A 24,060-nucleotide genomic window follows, 5' to 3' on the forward strand; every position below is an offset into this window, starting at 1 on the left:
GCTATAAATTGTCAATATAATTATATATCAGTGATCCTCGTTAACCTCAAAATTAACAATATATAGATTAACATTCATTCAACAACAACAACATAAAAGGAGTAGTGTTTTTGTCGTGCAGGTTAAGCTCCTACCGGAACATGTTTTCCCGGAAATGCAAAAGTAAATGTCAAATTAAGAACTGTTCAATTAATGTAGCTAACTTTAAACATGCCGCCGAACTAGTATTGTATTAATTACCCATGTTTTTTTGGATTGCCGAGAAATGAATGCGAGTGTGACTGTGAGAATGAAAGGGGCAATGATGTAATGTTTATGCATGTGCTCTTTTATAGAAATTACAGTGTATATATAGAACTAACCCTGTCGTGTGATTTGTTCTACCCTATGTAATCTCTTGGGCTCCGACTGATGGCACTTACCCTGGGTCAAAAGGTAAATAGGTTGTTAATGATTGCCTTTTGTTTATGTGTTTAATTGTTTTGTGGGTTTGACATTACCATTGTAATGTGGAACCAGAACGACGTCAGGCACGTTAAAATAAGTAGACGTCGCGTTACGTTATAATGTCATCACCTGTTGCATCACTACCGTTCCTTTTTTTCCATGAATGTTGTGTTTTAAAATGGAGGCGGAAGGCAGATCAGAATGAGTTAAAAAAAGTGGATTTTACCGTAGGTACCGATCGCTTGGAGTTCCATCGTTGGCCCTGCTACTTGGGATAGTCTATTTGGCAACATGGTGCCAATCAGAGTTAGCCGCCCCCCGTGGCGGACTCGTTAGCATATAGCGCTACGACGCCAGAAGTCCCGCGTTCGAATCTCTGCCTTTATGTGGATGTTTGTGTGTCCATTCATCAATTTCATCATATCATCACTCATCCTCATCTTCGCAAATTAGCGAAAAGGGGCACAAAAAGTGAAGTAAAATAAAGCAAATGAAATCACATCTTTCACCTTAACCTTTAGCTGCCTGACGGTCGAAATTTCTACCGCCACACTGTATACCCCCTTACCGCAGCAATGAACATGCTATTTCTGGAATTGCAAAACAAAGTCCTTTGTTACCACCATATTATTATGGGATAATTTTTAAAAGTGGCTATATGTTCAAAACTACTGCTGCTGCATCTTTTTAAAGAATTTAAATTCTACAAGCAAGAATGAGTAAAAAGCAACATTTTAAGCAAAATTTGACAATTAAGGATTCAGGTTGGAGGCAGGATCAAAGGCCCGATTGTTGTAATTTTCCCCAACTATGTGTTAGCTCACTGCAGCAATTAACGCTCTATTTCTTGAAAACTATACACTATATTTCAGGTCTGGCTTTCTTGTTAATTAGTTTATGCCTAAAGGTATTATATACTTGAATTATAAAACAATACATCCATTGTTGCTATTATTATTATTTTGTTGTAGGCATTGATTGCATTGTAGAATTATTTCTCTTGCAGTCTACGATTGTTACAAGCATAAAAACAGTTTTTTTTGTTATGATGTTTCAGGAGAACACACACTCCCTTTATCAGACAATTTATTTTTAGATTAATTAAAGTGGTGCTACATTGAAGTATAATTCCTGGCTTTCCAGGCTAACTTTCCAAAAATTGAAGGGTACAAGCAGATGTATTCTCTATTTCACCCTTACGTATTATCGCCTCTCACCGCTCACACCCATGCACACACAAATACAGGGTGTCCGGCTTAAAAGTATAATAAAAGAAAAATTAATAACTTGAGAAGTAATTGAGATATTTATTGGCGGTTTGCTTCTACAAGTATGTTAACTCAAAATGTTTTTTTACGTATGCTTGCGGCAGTTGGTACCGCGTGCGCATGCGCGCAACTGCACGTAACTGCTTTGTTCACGTAAATGCTCGCGTCAGTAGCCATGTGGACTCCACAGCAGAAGGTGTTCTGTGTGCTTTCTCTCGCGGAACTAAAGTCTGTTACACTGGTACAACGTCGTTTTCGGCGTGAATATGGACTGCGACCAACCGACGATGTTCCCAGTTACATTTCAATCAAGAAGTGGGACAAGCAGCTTCGGGAAACTGGAAGCTTGCTTTCGATGTCGGGCCGCCATGCCAAGCACACAGTTCCAGAGGCTACTGTTGAATTAATCCGAGCGTCCTTCCAGCAGAGCCCTAGTAAGTCAATCCGACAAGCAAGTAGGCAGTTACAGTTACCTCGTTCGACAGTACACAATGTCGTCCATAAAGGTTGCGCCTACGGGCGTACAAAATGCAGCTTCGTCACAAAATCAAGCCCGAGGACAGGCCACGACGGAAGAACTTCGCGGAGACAATTCTGGCAAAAATTGATGAAAACGAGGCATTCCTCGATTTCATCTGTTTCTTGGACGAGGCTACATTTCACACTTCCGGCAAGGTAAACACGCACAATTGCCGCATATGGGGAAGTGAAACCCCCCCCCCCCACGTAGTGATGGAGTGGGAACGTGACTCTCCGAAAGTGACTGTGTGGTGTGGATTGTTGAAGGACATGGTTATAGGCCCATTCTTCTTCGCGGAGCCTACAGTTAATGCAAGAACGTACATCAACATGTTGGAGCTGTATGTTGTGCCACAACTTCCTTGTGAAGTGATCTTTCAACAAGATGGCGCACCATGCCATTTTGCGAACATTGTGAAGGATTTCTTGGATCGTGAGTTCCCAGATTGCTGGATTGGGAGAGGTAGTCCATGGATTGCTTGGCCCCCTAGAAGCCCAGACATTACGCCACTTGATTTTTTTTCTGTGGGGGTTTATTAAGAATCAAGTGTACCAGACACCAGTTCGTGGTCTACCAGATCTACAGCATCGCATTCATGCAGCTATCGCTAATGTTACGCCTGCAATGCTGCAAAACACTTGGAGAGAAGTGGAATACAGATTAGATGTCTGTCGCGCCACTAATGGTGCACATATCGAGGTGTATTAGGTATGTAAAAAAACATTTTGAGTTAACATACTTGTAGAAGCAAACCGCCAATAAATATCTCAATTAGTAGTCAAGTTATTAATATTTATTTTATTATACTTTTAAGCCGGACACCCTGTATATATTAACAATGTAAAGTGAGTTTACATTTGCCTTTTCAGAGGCTGGAAAATACATATACAAACACAAGCCACAAAATTTACCTAATCAACTTCAAGATATCTTATCTTGCAATAATCTTTAGTCTCTCTGATTGATTGTTCTGCAAAGGACACTAACAAAGCAAACGAACAGACAGAAATAGTGTTTTATTTTCTACGCAGTTTTTTATTTTTCTTCATCGATAAAGAAACTAAGGTGTGAAAAACTTGCGTCGGAGCAAATAAATATGTATAAATTCAATGGGATTTGGATTAATAAAAGTTTATTTTTTCTCCGTAAAAATGAAAAATTGTAGAATTCACTCATAATTCCCAGTGAGTTGCCACCCTGTTTTTAATGTTGTAACAAAAGATTTGTAACCATTGTTATAAGTGTATCTTTAATCAAACTAAAAATAAAGTCTGATGAAAGGAGCGTGTGTTCTCCTGAAACATCACAACGAAAAATTTGTTTTCATGCTTGTAATAACCGGGGGAGTTCCCAACTAAGTGACAAGCGACATGGTTCGTGCATTCAGTCTATTAGCAAGCGTTTGCTGCTAATTATGCGAACAGCAGATCTAGGCGACACGATAAACTGCATGTTACAACAACAGATCTAGGCGACACGATAAGCCACACGTGTTGCTCATACTGGGCCCTTTTCCCCAATAGCTTGCAACGTGTTGCCGTGATTTGTTGTTCGCGCATGCGTGATGCAATGAGTGTCTTGCTTTAGGGAGATTGCGCACCAATGCGGAACGCGACACTTATCGCTTGAGGATTTCACCAACCGAACGCTGGCCTGTGCTGCCCGTCATGCCGCTCTTGATTGGCTCGTTTCTAAGTGACATGTGTCACGTGTTGATTCGGTATGAAAGTTGCCTTGGACAGAAACACCCGTGTCGCTTTGGTGTGAAATCCCCGTATCGTTTGTCGCTTTCATATAAAATCTCCGTAAGGAAACGGTGCAGTCATAACTTGTGCCCCTGCGGTTCGAAAGGCTGCAATGATTATAAACGGCTTGCTTCCAAGCGACACTTCTGCGACGCCAAGGGTCCCGGGTTCGAATTTCAGCATTTCATCACCCACCCCCACCTTCTCAAATTAGCCAAGAGGCACAAAACGCGAAGTAAGATAAACTAAATCAATCAACCAAGCCACACTTGTGGTTTGTCGCCTCGGTATGAAATATATCTCAGGATACTATTTATATTCTAATAACATAGAAAAATAAACTACAATCCAACACCTGATGTCCGGAATCACATTGCGATTTTTCTTCTTGTGTTATGCATGCTATTTATTTATTAATTTTATTTTACTTTTCTTTCCAAATTAATGCCATTTCGTGACTGCAAATCACTCCACAAACTGTTTCCATCATTTAACGTACCGCCTTTCAATACAAACAAATCCACACAATATGTTCCAAAAACTAACTAAGCCGCATTACTTTCATAAGAAAATTAGCAACCGTACTGATCGCACTGCCATCTATGTTGTCATCCGTCTCGGGAACCAGTTTCTTGGGTCGTTTTCCACACTACGTTATTCAAGGCGCTGTAGTTTGGTTTTAAATTATGACTTACTTCATTAAACCAGGATTCAAATCTTGGTCTTTCCATTTCTTGCTGAGAATTACCCTTCCCTTTGTTTGAACGGAACAGTAAGATGCGGCTTCAACAAAGCCTTCATTGCCACCAGTGGGTGAAACAATAAGCCTCCCCCTCCCCCTTTCTCCTCGGTTTCTTCAGCCCTGGCTGTGGTTTTGCACGGTGGTATCCTTCCACGCTTGATTCAATGTACACACCCCTGAATTGACGCATGTCTCGTTCAAACAATAAACATGCTTCTTCTCACGACGATATCTTTTAATACCGCGGAGATTCATTTGTCGTCAAACAACAAACAATCATGTCCTCTTCCTAAACTGAAACCGCGAATGATTCAATACCCATGACACTGTTCGTGCGCACATTGACGGCAAATCACCTCACGACCTGTTTTATTTTGATCTTCTTGCCGTAAGGAGGAACCTGCATTTAAAACAACTTGATTGACTTTGAAGAGCTTTTCCTTTCGGATGATGTCCAAAATAACACTCGGGTAAAACCACGCGCTGAAGGAGACCTCGATTCAGCCGTTTTCGCCGCTGTATAGCACGATTATGAATCATGATAAACATAGGGTTAAAATAGTGGGATGTGCAACACTGGTATCATGGATTCCATGCGCTCTGCAACGTCTTCAGTCTCGCTCGACTCGCTCTTGATCTTCCGCGATTGTTCAGCGCAATACACACTCCAGTTGGAGAATCTGAGGATCCACGTTCGTCTACACAGTGATTGCAACCGATCAAGTCCACTCCTGCTAATGAATGTATTATTTTGTCTGTATTTTACAAATTAAATAACTGTTTTCTTGCAAGTATGCAGTTGTGTCGGAATAGAACCCTTCTCAGCGGAACTATATTCTGTGCAAACGTTTGGATCTACATATGCGAAAACCTGCTGCAAAGTTAACTTCACGCACAGTTTTTCTTAGTATGGTTACATGCTGCCATTTTCCTCGCTCTAGTTCAGCAACCCCTGGTGATTGAAGTTTGAAACTTGGAATGGAGAAGAAGAAAAGTCTGAAGAGTACAATGCATGGTTGCTCAAAATCCAAAATGTCTTTACACAGTCACAAAAAAATAGGAGGCATTACTTTTCAGCCCGCCGATATAATATAAGTGGAAACGTAGGTACAGTATGTCAAAATCTGTGCACTCATGTAGCCTCGTATCAGTAGTGGAAAACTATTTAGTGCGCGATATGTGTTGTTCGGTGCTCTGCATTCGCTTCGCCTGAAAACAGTGGGTGAATTGCTGTGGACGAACCCACGAGTAAAATGATATTGCCGAAAACCGAACCACTTGAAGATGCACCACAGGGATATTCCTGGGCGGATGTGGACCGGATACAGCGAGTACCTTTCTTTCTGTGTGCATTTGTTGTTTTGCTTTATTTGCCTCGTTATTCGAGTTCACGAAAAATGTACGAATAACGTGTATCCGGCATGTCTTTTCGATATTTTTATATGCATGTCTCGGCATTATTCTTCCAGCTTACCAGGCAATGCCTTTCATTGCGCTTCCGAGAGAATATAAGTGAAATTGATAAGAAGTAATTGAAAATAATCGACAACTATGACAACAGAAAACTGCAAAAGGTGAGTGAGTATGTGTTACAGCTTTTGGCTGTTTCTTGCATACATCTATACCTTACCATTGTTTGAAGTTTTATTTTATTACAGAACAATAGTGGTGAATTGCTGACAACTGCAGTCTTGCCGTATGCTTACATAGGCTGATGCTTTGGTTTTGCAGCATCATCTTTCAAGTGAAGAATATATTAGTTTTCAAGAGAAAACTACAGAGACAGAGGAACTACAAAAGGTATTGTAGATACGTGTGACCTCTATTATTCTTTGTGTAAATTGCCCTACTTCTTTCTTGTATCATCAGATTCTTCTCACACTTGCTTTTAGTGTTAACATTTTGGGACGAGGGGCGTTTATTCTAGTGGCTGATTAAGTGGAGGAAGGGGCCTCCTCCAGATCGATGAGGTCAAGAGTTTGGGTGGTCATTCACTTTTGTCCTAAATGAAAATGTATTGCTTTTTATTAGTGTACGAGAGGGAGATATGGGACTCTGTTTATTTTTCTACTTCTATGTAGAAGACCAGATTGTTGACCTGTCTGATTGGGTTAATTGAAAGCTTGTTGATGTTGAGTTAACATATTGAGCCACCATTTTAATTAGTGTGATGACTATATTGTGTAGCATTGATGATGATTGTAATTTTTGATACTCTGATTTCCTTTTCACGTTGTAGATTGTACCCATTTTTATGTAACAAAGTTCAGCCTATTTAGATTAAGATTGCCAGACTTCCCGTATATACGGGATTGTCCCCTTTTTTTAAAGAAATGTCCCGGTACCCCGGAAAATGTTCTCCGGACGCCCATTTCTCCCGTATTTAGCTAAAGAAATAACGAATTCAAATTTTATTCTATGTTAAATAAAACCATGTTTATACATTTTAAAATGAAGAATAAAACTCCAATATAAGGAAAATAAACAAAATCAAGTTCACAAAGAATCATTTTGTTTTCATGATGTAGAGGTTGTGTTAAAAATAGATTCCTTCATGTACGTAAAATGTACGTAGCGCTAGTTACACTGTAATATTGGAACAAGATAGTGTTCTAGGGTTAAAAATGGTTTAAACAGCAATTGATTTTGTAATGTTTAACCTTTACTTTCCCAATGGTCTATGAGTGTTCCATCCACAATATAGCCCGAGTCTCCCGATGGCACACTCATGGACCATCGTGCTAATTAAACAATTCATGCACTTTTGGGGCCTTCATACTTGTATGTGAGGTTGTAAACGCTGGCAGATGTTCAGATAAAACTTTGAAATGCCATATGGAAGAAAACCCAACCACCCAGTACTCTCTCCTCCTTTCCCTTCCTTCCCTGTCACGTTTTCCATGCATTATTTTGGCAGCTGGGAAATAAATGCAACGCAATTTATGAGACTTACGACTTACGAGCTTCTTTTCTGTGTCCCAGCGTGTGTAATCGGAGCTGTCTTTCGTCAGCGTCTTGGGTGATGTGTTTCAAGGCCTAAGTTGGTGACGAGAGGCTAAAAATAGAATAAGGGACGCCAAAATGCACGGTCGCACCTGACTGCAGCAAAAGAAAGAACATTCTGGAAAGGAAATGTGGCGCTCTGCTGTCTTTGTTGATTAAATTCTGCCTGCCTCCCCTCCCGCGTACCCAATGGCGTCTTTGTGAGTCGCACACACTGAGGCAGGTCAGAAACGATTCTTTAGATTTTTAGATTTAGATTTATTTTCTTTTTGTGCGAGCCATAGGCTGTACGCACTACATATTTTTGATTTTTCTACACTATTTTGTTACATTTAGTTTTCGTTTAAGCTGTCTCTTACTTTGTTCCCTATATACACATTTTTCCCCTCCCTCGACAGTTCTTCTTCTAGTCTTTCTCCTCACTTCTCTTTTCCTGCACTCTCACCAAAACACGCATACATGTTGCTTTACACACACTACACACACTTACACTATAAAGATGGCTCGTCTGGAGCATGATCACTCATTTCGTTGCCTTCTCTAATGGCTTTCCCCCGCCGTTCTCTTACTTCTCCCAGATATTTCCCCACTTGCTGCCCCGCTTCTCTTATCTTTATTCTGTCGTCTACCACTTCTATCACCTCTCTACCTGTTAAGTTTTTCATCCATTTGTCCCTTAGGTCCCGTGTAGAGGGGCAGTTCAGTAGGATATGCTTGTCCGTCTCCTCCCCATCGCACAAAGGACATATCGTTTCCCCTGCTTCGTTTCTCTTTCTTAGTTGTTTCCATCCCCCTAATCTGAACCATGCCAGTGCGCCTCTTTCGTTTTTTCCCACCACCTGGATATATTTCGCTTTCCCCCATTCTCTTACTCTTAGCTGTTCCCTGATTGAGGTCTTTGTTTGGCAGTCTGCTATTATTTCTTGTCTGTCTATGTCGAGTAACCTGTCCCTGATTTGATTTTCTGTTGAGATGCCCCCCCTTCCTCCCTCTTCCCATACCCAACCCATTCCGCTATTATATAAGAGATTTTTCACTTCCAGGCCCCAGCTGTAAACGTTATCCTCACTTGTCTGTATTTCCAAACATTGTCCCCTCATCGTAGTTTGGCCCTCTTGTGATAATCGCATCCAATATTTAACAACCCTCATCCGTGCTTGTACCGCGTCTCTGTTCAGGCCCAATTCCTTAAGAATCCCGCAGTTAGCCGTGCCTCTGCTTACGCCCATTACTCTCTTATAAAATTCTGGCAGCCGAAGATGCGGTCGGAGCTGATGATGTTGATTGGGAGGATTCCTCCGATTCTCATTCGGAAGAAGATGATGCTCCTACCCCATCAACATCATCAGCATCGACTTCAACCTCGGGCTCGCGAACCGCTCATCTTTCGAGTCCAACTGCTTTCCCTTTCACTGGCCGGCCTGGACCCAAAACTGCTGATCTCACTGCAAACTCTTCTTCTTTTGATTCATTCCAACTATTCTGGACGGATGCTCTTTTCCACATTAGGGTAGAGCCTCCCCCCTCCCCATCACCCTTGGTGAATTTTTCCTTTTCTTTGCCCTCTGGCTATACTTTGGAGACAATAGACATGACTACATAGCATCTTACTGGCAGAAAAACCTTTTCCATACACCCTGGTCGACTATCTTCTTTCCCGGAACCGTTTCCAGCACATCCTTCGTTTCCTTAATTTTTCCGACAATTCTTTTCCTCCTCCTGCGACAGAGAACAGGGACCAACTGTGGAAACTGAGACAGGTTTTTCAGAACATTTCAGACAACGTTAACTTGACTTGTACCATCCCACTGAACACATATCCATTGATGAGGCTATTGTTCTTTACAAGGGTAAAGTGCTGGTCAAACAATATATTCCAAAGAAGCACAAGCGATTTGGCATCAAGCTATACTTGCTCTGTGACTCTTTGGGATATACGTTTGATATTGTAGTTTATCTTGGAAAGGACAGAGCAAGACAGACTGGAACTGCGACACCAACCAATGCCCTGGTCATCGAACTAAGTAGGAGAGTGCAAGGAATTGGCCATAAATTGTTTATGGACAATTTCTTCACCTCCCCCGAGACCGCGGCCAGAGGGGTTACTTTCGAAAACCAGCTCGGGAGTCTAAAGGTTAAAAATGTTATAAAAAATAACTTTAACTATATCCATGTCTATATAATTTGTATGTCCCGTTTACTTATTTTAGAAATCTGCCAACCCTAATTTAGATATTTATGATGAAAGTAATATCCAACTTGTGAGGGTGACTTCTCCAACAATGAATAAGGACTACGGGCAATAGAGGATGGATTAGGTTAGTATTTCTATCTTCCCTTTTATATGTTAATGTGTTTACTAATATGTACTTACTAGTACATTACTGAGCAACCTTTCACTGGTTGTGTGTGACTTCAGTAGAATTTGTGACCTTTATGTCAAGCAGCATTGTTGCACCATGTTGTTGCAATTCTACAACACAAAATATCTTGTTACCAGGAAAAGAACGAGAAATTTCGTTTTCATCTGGGTCCGCGTGGTAAGTAGTGCTTTATGAAGAAATCTTCAAAGCCTACAATAACAAAATAAGAAGACAGGGCATCAAATGTTGCCGAAACTTCCCAAAAAATGAAAACCAGCAACATAGCGAACAGGATTGAATGTTTGTCAATGTTTAAACTCTTCTCCATGCGAGGACCCGGATTGGTATCTTCATTGAGGTACATTGTACAGGTTCGTATTCCAATTTAAATTTTAGGCACGTGCACCATTATGTAAACTTGTCGCGCAAGAACTGTTGTGCTTTGATTGTTTTCATTCAACAATGTGTATTGTTGACAGGAAATGGATAGAAAACTTCTCTGTGGCGTTTTCGTTGAGGTCCGCGCTAAGGGTACTTTACGAGAGCATATAGGTATAAATCACCGAGCAAGAATTAGGAGTAGATTAAATGATGCTTATTGTTGCTTTTATCTGGTACTAAGGCAATACATTTGTTTGAATTTAATATGAATTGTTGCTTTAAGTCCACTTTATGCACAGAAAAGCTAATCGGGACTAAACCTACAGTTTAAAGTAGGATCCGAACCACTGTACAATGTGCCTCCACCGGGTATGGACGACGTTACAACTACGTCATCAGGGAGACTTAAGGTAGTACACGTCACGTCGACATATTCAAGAATCAGTGATCGGTTAGTTCATTAAACTCCCCAGCCTAATTATTGCCTATTTTTGTGGGAGCAGGAAAAGGTTTATTATCCATTTTGCCTTGACTCATCTCACCCAAGACTGCCGTGCCTTACCCCGAGTTGATAGCTTCCTGGAGATGAGGCCTTGCTGAAAAAAGTTTACTATCCAGACTTGAGGTACGTGTAAATATAAATATGAGTATATGTAGTGTTTGAAGGTTCCCATACCCAAGTAACATGACAACCTTGTACAAAAACAAGAACAAGACCGACAGCCCGGAATCAAGGTCAGTTTACTTTCTTGTTTTGTTTAGAGCTTTGGAGAACATCATAAACTTGAAGGGAGAAAAATGGACAGTAAATATGTTTCAAACACGCCAGTCATTGAATTGTTTTGTCACAAAAACTAGTAAATACTTGTGTGAGATATACGTAATAATATTGTGAAACCTCAAAAAAATATAAAAACATCAAAAAGGTTTAATTTAGGCACATAAACCTAAAATAGGTTACTTTAGGTATTATAAAGCTTCATCATTTGTTGCATTTTTTAAATGAAAATCTGACATAACTTGTTATTTCTTATTTAGCTGCAAAGGAAAAAAAATAGGTTAAAAACATAAAGTCCGAGGTCTACTTATAACACAGGCAAGTACTCATTATGCAAAATAAATACAATTATGTCCAATCTAAAGATATATGATTAAAAATAAGATAATAAGGAAAGGACATCACGGGTCGAAAATCCGGGCATCCGCACCGTGCCTCGCCGTTCTGTGTCACGCGCTATCTCAGCCAGGAGTCAAAACGAATGCATTGTATTATACTGTAGAAGGAAATGGACATGCGGGTGGGTTTGGAGGAAATGAGTCATGATCCGGTTAAGAGTGAAAAAAAGATTTCGCAAAACACAGTTTAGTTCAAGGGGCAAACGAATGTATCAAATAATTCACCTTGAGTGCTGGAATTATTAAACTTTCCAAATGATACTTTCGATTAGAAATCATCTTAATAGCTGATATTGTAATTCAGAAAATGTGTTATTTTGGAATTCTTTTCTTATGCATGTAGCTAGCGGGACGTGCGGCGTTGTCCATATATATCTTCCCAAATATACGGGGTGTTTCAAAAATACTTGTATAACTTAGAGGGCTGGTTTCTCAAAACAAATCAAGAAAATTTCATATCAACAATATGTCAGAAAATCCTTAGTTTCCCAGTTATTAATGAAAGAACATAATGACAAATCTGTCAGACATTGTCAGCTTATTAGCAAGTGTTGGAACAACTTTCATCAATTCAGAAACTAACACATAATAAATGTTCAAATTGTCCCCCTCTAGCTTCCACATTGACCGGCGCACCGTTTCACATACTCCCACATGGTGTGGAACGGTTTCGCAGGCTTCCATCACACCTTGATAAAGTGTCTCTGCATTAGTAATGTCAACTGCATAAGACAATTGTTTTCGGTGGCCCCACAGATAGAAATCCAAAGGATTGAGATCGGGTGAACGTGCAGGTCATGAAACTGGTCCCCCCTTACCTATCCATCTGTCATGGTAGATATCAGCCAGTACATCTCGAACAATGTGACAAATGTGCTGGAGCCCCATCATGCATAAACCACATGCTTCTTATTTGCAAGGACAAATAGTGGATTGTACCTTGAAATGCGTTGATCGCGAACTTTCCTTAATAACTGAGGAACCAGATATTTTTTGGTTTGAGGAACCAGCCCTCAAAATTTGTAAAACAAAGTTTGAAACACCCTGTATAAGAAAGTGTCTCAGAAAACTTTTTGTTTTTGAATCCGCTCTCTGGGGCAATTCGCACGTTACGGAGAAATGAGATAGATCACAAATGCTTGGCAAATTGTTAATATATAGTTGCCATGAAGCTCTTTAAATTTCAGCTACGTTTTTTATCTGTTCGTGCGTTTTATAAAAATAATGATTCTTATGTTGTTGTGCTTCGTTTGTAACGACATCTTAAAACCTGGCAGAAATAAGAAATGTCTCAAGCGCAAATTTAATTAAATATTGGGTGAGAAAGTTTGGAAACACTGGAAGCACTATGACGAGTAAACTAAGTTAGTGAGGGAATTGAAGCAAAGAATTACAGATGCAATCAATGCTATTGCTTGTGCAATGATATGGCGAGTGATCGAAAACTTTAGTTCAATAATAATTAAATGTGAAAACATAAACGGTAACCATTTGTCCAATACTCTTTTCCACAAATAAAAAAATAATTCTTTAGCTTCGTTTTGATAAAAAAATTATCTTTATAGAAAGAAATTAAGTATTTATTATAATAGTTTTAAAAACGAAAATATTTCTGAAACAACCTTTACTTTAAAAAAAAATGTATGTGTGTATATGTGTGTGTGTGTTCCGGCATAACTCTCGAAACCGTGAAGAAATATCAACCAAACTTCGTACATATATCACTTGCAATCTCGAAAGAAATACTGTGGAGTTGAGACACCCCAGGCATCTAGAGGGGGCTGGGGGAAGAGGGAGACAGGTAAAAAATAATCCGAAACACAGATATTAGTGTGAAATCACTAGTTTTCGGGGTTGCTAAGATGAATAGTGACACTCCCAATCCCGATCAACTCAAAGTTCAATTTACACTATAGTTAGAATTCATTATATTCCGGTCTATTCAAAGATAAATAAATTAGAAATTGTCTTATATAATAGGTGATAATGTAATTCAGAAAATCTAATGTGTTATTTTGGGATTCTTTTGTTATGCATGTGGCTAGCGGACGTGCGACCGTGTCCATATATATACATATAGGGGGTAACTGTCCTGCGATTCATGCTCACCTCTTTTCGGTGGACATGTGTGACATATTGAATTCCTAGAATAATGCATTTAGAGAATTTCATACGTATTTATGGTGATGGAATTATCAATCTTGTGAATTGATGCATTCTATAAGAAATTATCTTAGATAGTAGCTGAAGATGTAATTCAGAAATTGAAATGTGTTATTTTGGGAATCTTTTTTGAAGGTTCGTTTACCCAAGTAACATGACAACCTTGTACAAAGACAAGAACAAGACCGACAGCCCGGAATCAAGGTCAGTTTACTTTCTTGTTTTGTTTAGAGCTTTGGAGAACATCATAAACTTGAAGGGAGAAAAATGGACATTAAATATGTTTCAAACACGCCAGTCATTGAATTGTTTGTCACAAAAACTAGTAAATACTTGTGTGAGATATACGTAATAATATTGTGAAACCTCAAAAAAATATAAAAACCTGAAAAAGGTTTAATTTAGGCACATAAACCTAAAATAGGTTACTTTAGGCATTATAAAGCTTCATCATTTGTTGCATTTTTTAAATGAAAATCTGACATAACTTGTTATTTCTTATTTAGCTGCAAAGGAAAAAAATAGGTTAAAAACGTAAAGTCCGAGGTCTACTTATAACACAGGCTAGTACTCATTATGCAAAATAAATACAATTTTGTCCAATCTAAAGATATATGATTAAAAATAAGATAATAAGGAAAGGACATCACGGGTCGAAAATCCGGGCATCCGCACCGTGCCTCGCCGTTCTGTGTCACGCGCTATCTCAGCCAGGAGTCAAAACGAATGCATTGTATTATACTGTAGAAGGAAATGGACATGCGGGTGGGTTTGGAGGAAATGAGTCATGATTTAGTTAAGAGTGAAAAAATGATTTCGCAAAACACAGTTTAGTTCAAGGGGCAAACGAATGTATCAAATAATTCACCTTGAGTGCTGGAATTATTAAACTTTGCAAATTATACTTTCGATTAGAAATCATCTTAATAGCTGATATTGTAATTCAGAAAATGTGTTATTTTGGAATTCTTTTCTTATGCATGTGGCTAGCGGGACGTGCTGCGTTGTCCATATATATCTTCCTCTATATACGGGGTGTTTCAAAAATGCTTCTATAATTTAGAGGGCTGGTTTCAGAAAACAAAACAAGAAAAAGTTCATATCAACAGTATGTCAGAAAATCCTTAGTTTCCCAGTTATTAATGAAAGAACATAATGACAAATCTGTCAGACATTGTCAGCTTATTAGAAAGTGTTGGAACTCTCATCAATTCAGAAACTAACACATAATAAATGTTCAAATTGTCCCCCTCTAGCTTCCACATGGACCGGCGCACCCTTTCACATACTCCCACACGGTGTCGAACGGTTTCGCAGGCTTCCATCACACCTTGATAAAGTGTCTCTGCATTAGAAATATCAACTGCATAAGACTATTGTTTTCGGTGGCCCCACAGATGGACATCCAAAGGATTTAGATCGGGGGAACGTACAGGTCATGAAACTGGTAACCCATTTACCAATGCATCTTTCATGGTAGATATCAGCCAATGCATCTCGAACAATGTGACAAATGTGCTAGAGCCCCATCATGCATAAACCACATGCTTCTTTTTATTTGCAAGGACAAATAGTGGATTGTACCTTGAAATGCGTTCAGCGCGAAATTTCATTAATAAATGAGGAACAAAAGATTCTCGGACTTATGCTTATATGAACTTTTTTATTTTTTTGGTTTGAGGAACCAGCCCTCAAAATTTGTAAACATTTTTTGAAACACCCTGTATAACAGAGTGTCTCAGAAAAAAAATTGTTTTTGAATCCGCCCTCTGGGACAATTCGCACGTTACGGAGAAATGAGATAGATCACAAATGCTTGGCAAATTGTTAATATATAGTTGCCATGAATCTCTTTAAAGTTCAGCAACGTGTTTTATGTGTTCGTGCGTTTTATAAAAATAATGATTCTTATGTTGTTGTGCTTCGTTTGTAACGACATCTTAAAACCTGGCAGAAATAAGAAATGTCTCAAGCGCAAATTTAATTAAATATTGGGTGAGAAAGTTTGGAAACACTGGAAGCACTATGACGAGTAAACTAAGTTAGTGAGGGAATTGAAGCAAAGAATTACAGATGCAATCAATGCTATTCCTTGTGCAATGATATGGCGAGTGATCGAAAACTTTAGTTCAATAATAATTAAATGTGAAAACATAAACGGTAACCATTTGTCCAATACTCTTTTCCACAAATAAAAAAATAATTCTTTAGCTTCGTTTTGATAAAAAAATTATCTTTATAGAAAGAAATTAAGTATTTATTATAATAGTTTTAAAAACGAAAATATTTCTGAAACAACCTTTACTTTAAAAAAAAATGTATGTGTGTATATGTGTGTGTGTGTTCCGGCATAACTCTCGAAACCGTGAAGAAATATCAACCAAACTTGGTACATGTATCACTTGCAATCTCGAAAGAAATACTGTGGAGTTGAGACACCCCAGGCATCTAGAGGGGGCTGGGGGAAGAGGGAGACAGGTAAAAAATAATCCGAAACACAGATATTAGTGTGAAATCACTAGTTTTCTGGGTCGCTAAGATGAATAGTGACACTCCCAATCCCGATCATCTCAAAGTTCAATTTACACTATAGTTAGAATTCATTATATTCCGGTCTAATCAAAGATAAATAAATTAGAAATTACCGTATGTAGTAGCTGATGATGAAATTCAGAGAAAGAAATGTGTTATTTTGGGATTCTTTAGTTATGCATGTGGCTAGCGGACGTGCGACCGTGTCCATATATATACATATAGGGGGTAACTGTCCTGCGATTCATGCTCACCTCTCTTCGGTGGACATGTGTGACATATTGAATTCCTAGAATAATGCATTTAGAGAATTACATACGTATTTATGGTGATGGAATTATCAATCTTGTGAATTGATGCATTCTATAAGAAATTATCTTAGATAGTAGCTGAAGATGTAATTCAGAAATTGAAATGTGTTATTTTGGGAATCTTTTTTGAAGGTTCCCATACCCAAGTAACATGACAACCTTGTACAAAGACAAGAAAAAAGACCGACAGCCCGGAATCAAGGTCAGTTTACTTTCTTGTTTTGTTTAGAGCTTTGGAGAACATCATAAACTTGAAGGGAGAAAAATGGACAGTAAATATGTTTCAAACACGCCAGTCATTGAATTGTTTTGTCACAAAAACTAGTAAATACTTGTGTGAGATATACGTAATAATATTGTGAAACCTCAAAAAAATATAAAAACCTCAAAAAAATATAAAAACCTCAAAAAGGTTTAATTTAGGCACATAAACCTAAAATAGGTTACTTTAGGCATTATAAAGCTTCATCATTTGTTGCATTTTTTAAATGAAAATCTGACATAACTTGTTATTTCTTATTTAGCTGCAAAGGAAAAAAATAGGTTAAAAACATAAAGTCCGAGGTCTACTTATAACACAGGCTAGTACTCATTATGCAAAATAAATACAATTTTGTCCAATCTAAAGATATATGATTAAAAATAAGATAATAAGGAAAGGACATCACGATTCGAAAATCCGGGCTTCCGCACCGTGCCTCGCCGTTCTGTGTCACGCGCTATCTCAGCCAGGAGTCAAAACGAATGCATTGTATTATACTGTAGAAGGAAATGGACATGCGGGTGGGTTTGGAGGAAATGAGTCATGATCCAGTTAAGAGTGAAAAAAAGATTTCGCAAAACACAGTTTAGTTCAAGGGGCAAACGAATGTATCAAATAATTCACCCTGAGTGTTGGAATTATTAAACTTTCCAAATGATACTTTCGATTAGAAATCATCTTAATAGCTGATATTGTAATTCAGAAAATGTGTTATTTTGGAATTCTTTTCTTATGCATGTGGCTAGCGGGGGGCGTGCGGCGTTGTCCATATATATATCTATCTCTATATACGGGGTGTTTCAAAAATACTTTTATAATTTAGAGGGCTGGTTTCTCAAAACAAAACAAGAAAAAGTTCATATCAACAGTATGTCAGAAAATCCTTAGATTCCCAGTTATTAATGAAAGAACATAATGACAAATCTGTCAGACATTGTCAGCTTATTAGCAAGTGTTGGAACAACTTTCATCAATTCAGAAACTAACACATAATAAATGTTCAAATTGTCCCTCTCTAGCTTCCACATTGACCGGCGCACCGTTTCACATACTCCCACACGGTATCGAACGGATTCGCAGGCTTCCATCACACCTTGATAAAGTGTCTCTGCAATAGAAATATCAACTGCATAAGACTATTGTTTTCGGTGGCCCCACAGATAGAAATCCAAAGGATTGAGATCGGGGGAACGTACAGGTCATGAAACTGGTCACCCCTTTACCTATCCATCTGTCATGGTAGATATCAGCCAATGCATCTCGAACAATGTGACAAATGTGCTAGAGCCCCATCATGCATAAACCACATGCTTCTTCTTATTTGCAAGGACAAATAGTGGATTGTACCTTGAAATGCGTTCAGCGCGAACTTTCCTTAATAACTGAGTAACCAGTTATTCTTTTGGTTTGAGGAACCAGCCCTCAGAGTTTGTAAAACAAAGTTTGAAACACCCTGTATAAGAAAGTGTCTCAGAAAACTTTTTGTTTTTGAATCCGCTCTCTGGGGCAATTCGCACGTTACGGAGAAATGAGATAGATCACAAATGCTTGGCAAATTGTTAATATATAGTTGCCATGAAGCTCTTTAAATTTCAGCTACGTTTTTTATGTGTTCGTGCGTTTTATAAAAATAATGATTCTTATGTTGTTGTGCTTCGTTTGTACCGACATCTTATAACCTGGCAGAAATAAGAAATGTCTCAAGCGCAAATTTAATTAAATATTGGGTGAGAAAGTTTGGAAACACTGGAAGCACTATGACGAGTAAACTAAGTTAGTGAGGGAATTGAAGCAAAGAATTACAGATGCAATCAATGCTATTCCTTGTGCAATGCTTCGGCGAGTGATCGAAAACTTTAGTTCAATAATAATTGAATGTGAAAACATAAACGGTCACCATTTGTCCAATACTCTTTTCCACAAATAAAAAAATAATTTTTTAGCTTCGTTTTGATAAAAAAATTATCTTTATAGAAAAAATTAAGTATTTATTATAATAGTTTTAAAAACGAAAATATTTCTGAAACAACCTTTACTTTAAAAAAAAATGTATGTGTGTATATGTGTGTGTGTGTTCCGGCATAACTCTCGAAACCGTGAAGAAATATCAACCAAACTTTGTACATGTATCACTTGCAATCTCGAAAGAAATACTGTGGAGTTGAGACACCCCAGGCATCTAGAGGGGCCTGGGGGAAGAGGGAGACAGGTAAAAAATAATCCGAAACACAGATATTAGTGTGAAATCACTAGTTTTCGGGGTCGCTAAGATGAATAGTGACACTCCCAATCCCGATCAACTCAAAGTTCAATTTACACTATACTTAGAATTCATTATATTCCGGTCTAATCAAAGATAAATAAATTAGAAATTGTCTTATATAATATGAGATAATGTAATTCAGAAAATGTAATGTGTTATTTTGGGAATCTTGTTTGAAGGTTCCCATACCCAACATGACAACCTTGTACAAAGACAAGAACAAGACCGACAGCCCGGAATCAAGGTCAGTTTACTTTCTTGTTTTGTTTAGAGCTTTGGAGAACATCATAAACTTGAAGGGAGAAAAATGGACAGTAAATATGTTTCAAACACGCCATTCATTGAATTGTTTTGTCACAAAAACTGGTAAATACTTGTGTGAGATATACGTAATAATATTGTGAAACCTCAAAAAAATATAAAAACCTCAAAAAGGTTTAATTTAGGCACATAAACCTAAAATAGGTTACTTTAGACATTATAAAGCTTCATCATTTGTTGCATTTTTTAAATGAAAATCTGACATAACTTGTCATTTCTTATTTAGCTGCAAAGGAAAAAAATAAGTTAAAAACATAAAGTCCGAGGTCTACTTATAACACAGGCTAGTACTCATTATGCAAAATAAATACAATTTAGTCCAATCTAAAGATATTTGATTAAAAATAAGATAATAAGGAAAGGACATCACGGGTCGAAAATGCGGGCATCCGCACCGTGCCTCGCTGTTCTGTGTCACGCGCTATCTCAGCCAGGAGTCAAAACGAATGCATTGTATTATGCTGTAGAAGGAAATGGACATGCGGGTGGGTTTGGAGGAAATGAGTCATGATCCAGTTAAGAGTGAAAAAAAGATTTCGCAAAACACAGTTTAGTTCAAGGGGCAAACGAATGTATCAAATAATTCACCTTGAGTGTTGGAATTATTAAACTTTCCAAATGATACTTTCGATTAGAAATCATCTTAATAGCTGATATTGTAATTCAGAAAATGTGTTATTTTGGAATTCTTTTCTTATGCATGTGGCTAGCGGGGGGCGTGCGGCGTTGTCCATATATATATATCTCTTCCTCTATATACAGGGTGTTTCAAAAATACTTTTATAATTTAGAGGGCTGGTTTCTGAAAACAAAACAAGAAAAAGTTCATATCAACAGTATGTCAGAAAATCCTTAGATTCCTATTTATTAATGAAAGAACATAATGACAAATCTGTCAGACATTGTCAGCTTATTAGCAAGTGTTGGAAAAACTTTCATCAATTCAGAAACTAACACATAATAAATGTTCAAATTGTCCCCCTCTAGCTTCCACATGGACCGCGCACCGTTTCACATACTCCCACACGGTATCGAACGGTTTCGCAGGCTTCCATCACACCTTGATAAAGTGTCTCTGCAATAGAAATATCAACTGCATAAGACTATTGTTTTCGGTGGCCCCACAGATAGAAATCCAAAGGATTGAGATCGGGGGAACGTACAGGTCATGAAACTGGTCACCCCTTTACCTATCCATCTGTCATAGTAGATATCAGCCAATGCATCTCGAACAATGTGACAAATGTGCTGGAGCCCCATCATGCATAAACCACATGCTTCTTCTTATTTGCAAGGACAAATAGTGGATTGTACCTTGAAATGCGTTCAGCGCGAACTTTCCTTAATAACTGAGTAACCAGTTATTTTTTTGGTTTGAGGAACCAGCCCTCAGAGTTTGTAAAACAAAGTTTGAAACACCCTGTATAAGAAAGTGTCTCAGAAAACTTTTTGTTTTTGAATCCGCTCTCTGGGGCAATTCGCACGTTACGGAGAAATGAGATAGATCACAAATGCTTGGCAAATTGTTAATATATAGTTGCCATGAAGCTCTTTAAATTCCAGCTACGTTTTTTATGTGTTCGTGCGTTTTATAAAAATAATGATTCTTATGTTGTTGTGCTTCGTTTGTACCGACATCTTATAACCTGGCAGATATAAGAAATGTCTCAAGCGCAAATTTAATTAAATATTGGATGAGAAAATTTGGAAACACTGGAAGCACTATGACGAGTAAACTAAGTTAGTGAGGGAATTGAAGCAAAGAATTACAGATGCAATCAATGCTATTCCTTGTGCAATGCTTCGGCGAGTGATCGAAAACTTTAGTTCAATAATTATTGAATGTGAAAACATAAACGGTCACCATTTGTCCAATACTCTTTTCCACAAATAAAAAAATAATTTTTTAGCTTCGTCTTGATAAAAAATTTATCATTATAGAAAAAAATTAAGTATTTATTATAATAGTTTTAAAAACGAAAATATTTCTGAAACAACCTTTACTTTAAAAAAAATGTATGTGTGTATATGTGTGTGTGTGTTCCGGCATAACTCTCGAAACCTTGAAGAAATATCAACCAAACTTTGTACATGTATCACTTGCAATCTCGAAAGAAATACTGTGGAGTTGAGACACCCCAGGCATCTAGAGGGGGCTGGGGGAAGAGGGAGACAGGTAAAAAATAATCCGAAACACAGATATTAGTGTGAAATCAATAGTTTTCGGGGTCGCTAAGATGAATAGTGACACTCCCAATCCCGATCAACTCAAAGTTCAATTTACACTATAGTTAGAATTCATTATATTCCGGTCTAATCAAAGATAAATAAATTAGAAATTGTCTTATATAATAGGTGATAATGTAATTCAGAAAATGTAATGTGTTATTTTGGGAATCTTGTTTGAAGGTTCCCATACCCAAGTAACATGACAACCTTGTACAAAGACAAGAACAAGACCGACAGCCTGGAATCAAGGTCAGTTTACTTTCTTGTTTTGTTTAGAGCTTTGGAGAACATCATAAACTTGAAGGGAGAAAAATGGACAGTAAATATGTTTCAAACACGCCAGTCATTGAATTGTTTTGTCACAAAAACTGGTAAATACTTGTGTGAGATATACGTAATAATATTGTGAAACCTCAAAAAAATATAAAAACCTCAAAAAGGTTTAATTTAGGCACATAAACCTAAAATAGGTTACTTTAGGCATTATAAAGCTTCACCATTTGTTGCATTTTTTAAATGAAAATCTGACATAACTTGTCATTTCTTATATAGCTGCAAAGGAAAAAAATAGGTTCAAAACATAAAGTCCGAGGTCTACTTATAACACAGGCTAGTACTCATTATGCAAAATAAATACAATTTTGTCCAATCTAAAGATATATGATTAAAAATAAGATAATAAGGAAAGGACATCACGATTCGAAAATCCGGGCTTCCGCACCGTGCCTCGCCGTTCTGTGTCACGCGCAATCTCAGCCAGGAGTTAAAACGAATGCATTGTATTATACTGTAGAAGGAAATGGACATGCGGGTGGGTTTGGAGGAAATGAGTCATGATCCAGTTAAGAGTGAAAAAAAGATTTCGCAAAACACAGTTTAGTTCAAGGGGCAAACGAATGTATCAAATAATTCACCTTGAGTGCTGGAATTATTAAACTTTCCAAATGATACTTTAGATTAGAAATCATCTTAATAGCTGATATTGTAATTCAGAAAATGTGTTATTTTGGAATTCTTTTCTTATGCATGTGGCTAGCGGCACGTGCGGCGTTGTCCAAATATATATCTTCCTCTATATACGGGGTGTTTCAAAAATACTTTTATAAGTTAGAGGGCTGGTTTCTCAAAACAAAACAAGAAAAAGTTCATATCAACAGTATGTCAGAAAATCCTTAGTTTCCCAGTTATTAATGAAAGAACATAATGACAAATCTGTCAGACATTGTCAGCTTATTAGCAAGTGTTGGAACAACTTTCATCAATTCAGAAACTAACACATAATAAATGTTCAAATTGTTCCCCTCTAGCTTCCACATAGACCGGCGCACCGTTTCACATACTCCCACACGGTATCGAACGGATTCGCAGGTTTCCATCACACCTTGATAAAGTGTCTCTGCAATAGAAATATCAACTGCATAAGACAATTGTTTTCGGTGTCCCCACAGATAGAAATACAAAGGATTGAGATCGGGGGAACGTACAGGTCATGAAACTTGTCCCCCCTTTACCTATCCATCTGTCATGGTAGATATCAGCCAATGCATCTCGAACAATGTGACAAATGTGCTAGAGCCCCATCATGCATAAACCACATGCTTCTTATTTGCAAGGACAAATAGTGGATTGTACCTTGAAATGCGTTCAGCGCGAAATTTCATTAATAACGGAGGAACAAAGGATTCTTGGACTTATGCTTATAAAAACTTTTTTATTTTTTTGGTTTGAGGAACCAGCCCTCAAAATTTGTAAACAATTTTTGAAACACCCTGTATAACAGTGTGTCTCAGAAAAAAATTTGTTTTTGAATCCGCCCTCTGGGACAATTCGCACGTTACGGAGAAATGAGATAGATCACAAATGCTTGGCAAATTGTTAATATATAGTTGCCATGAATCTCTTTAAAGTTCAGCAACGTGTTTTATGTGTTCGTGCGTTTTATAAAAATAATGATTCTTATGTTGTTGTGCTTCGTTTGTAACGACATCTTAAAACCTGGCAGAAATAAGAAATGTCTCAAGCGCAAATTTAATTAAATATTGGGTGAGAAAGTTTGGAAACACTGGAAGCACTATGACGAGTAAACTAAGTTAGTGAGGGAATTGAGGCAAAGAATTACAGATGCAATCAATGCTATTCCGCGTGCAATGCTTCGGCGAGTGATCGAAAACTTTAGTTCAATAATAATTGAATGTGAAAACATAAACGGTCACCATTTGTCCAATACTCTTTTCCACAAATAAAAAAATAATTTTTTAGCTTCGTTTTGATAAAAATATTATCTTTATAGAAAAAATTAAGTATTTATTATAATAGTTTTAAAAACGAAAATAT

The sequence above is a fragment of the Lepisma saccharinum genome, chromosome 24 (genome assembly GCF_977018435.1).
Source record: "Lepisma saccharinum chromosome 24, izLepSacc3.1, whole genome shotgun sequence".
Lineage (NCBI taxonomy): Eukaryota > Metazoa > Arthropoda > Insecta > Zygentoma > Lepismatidae > Lepisma > Lepisma saccharinum.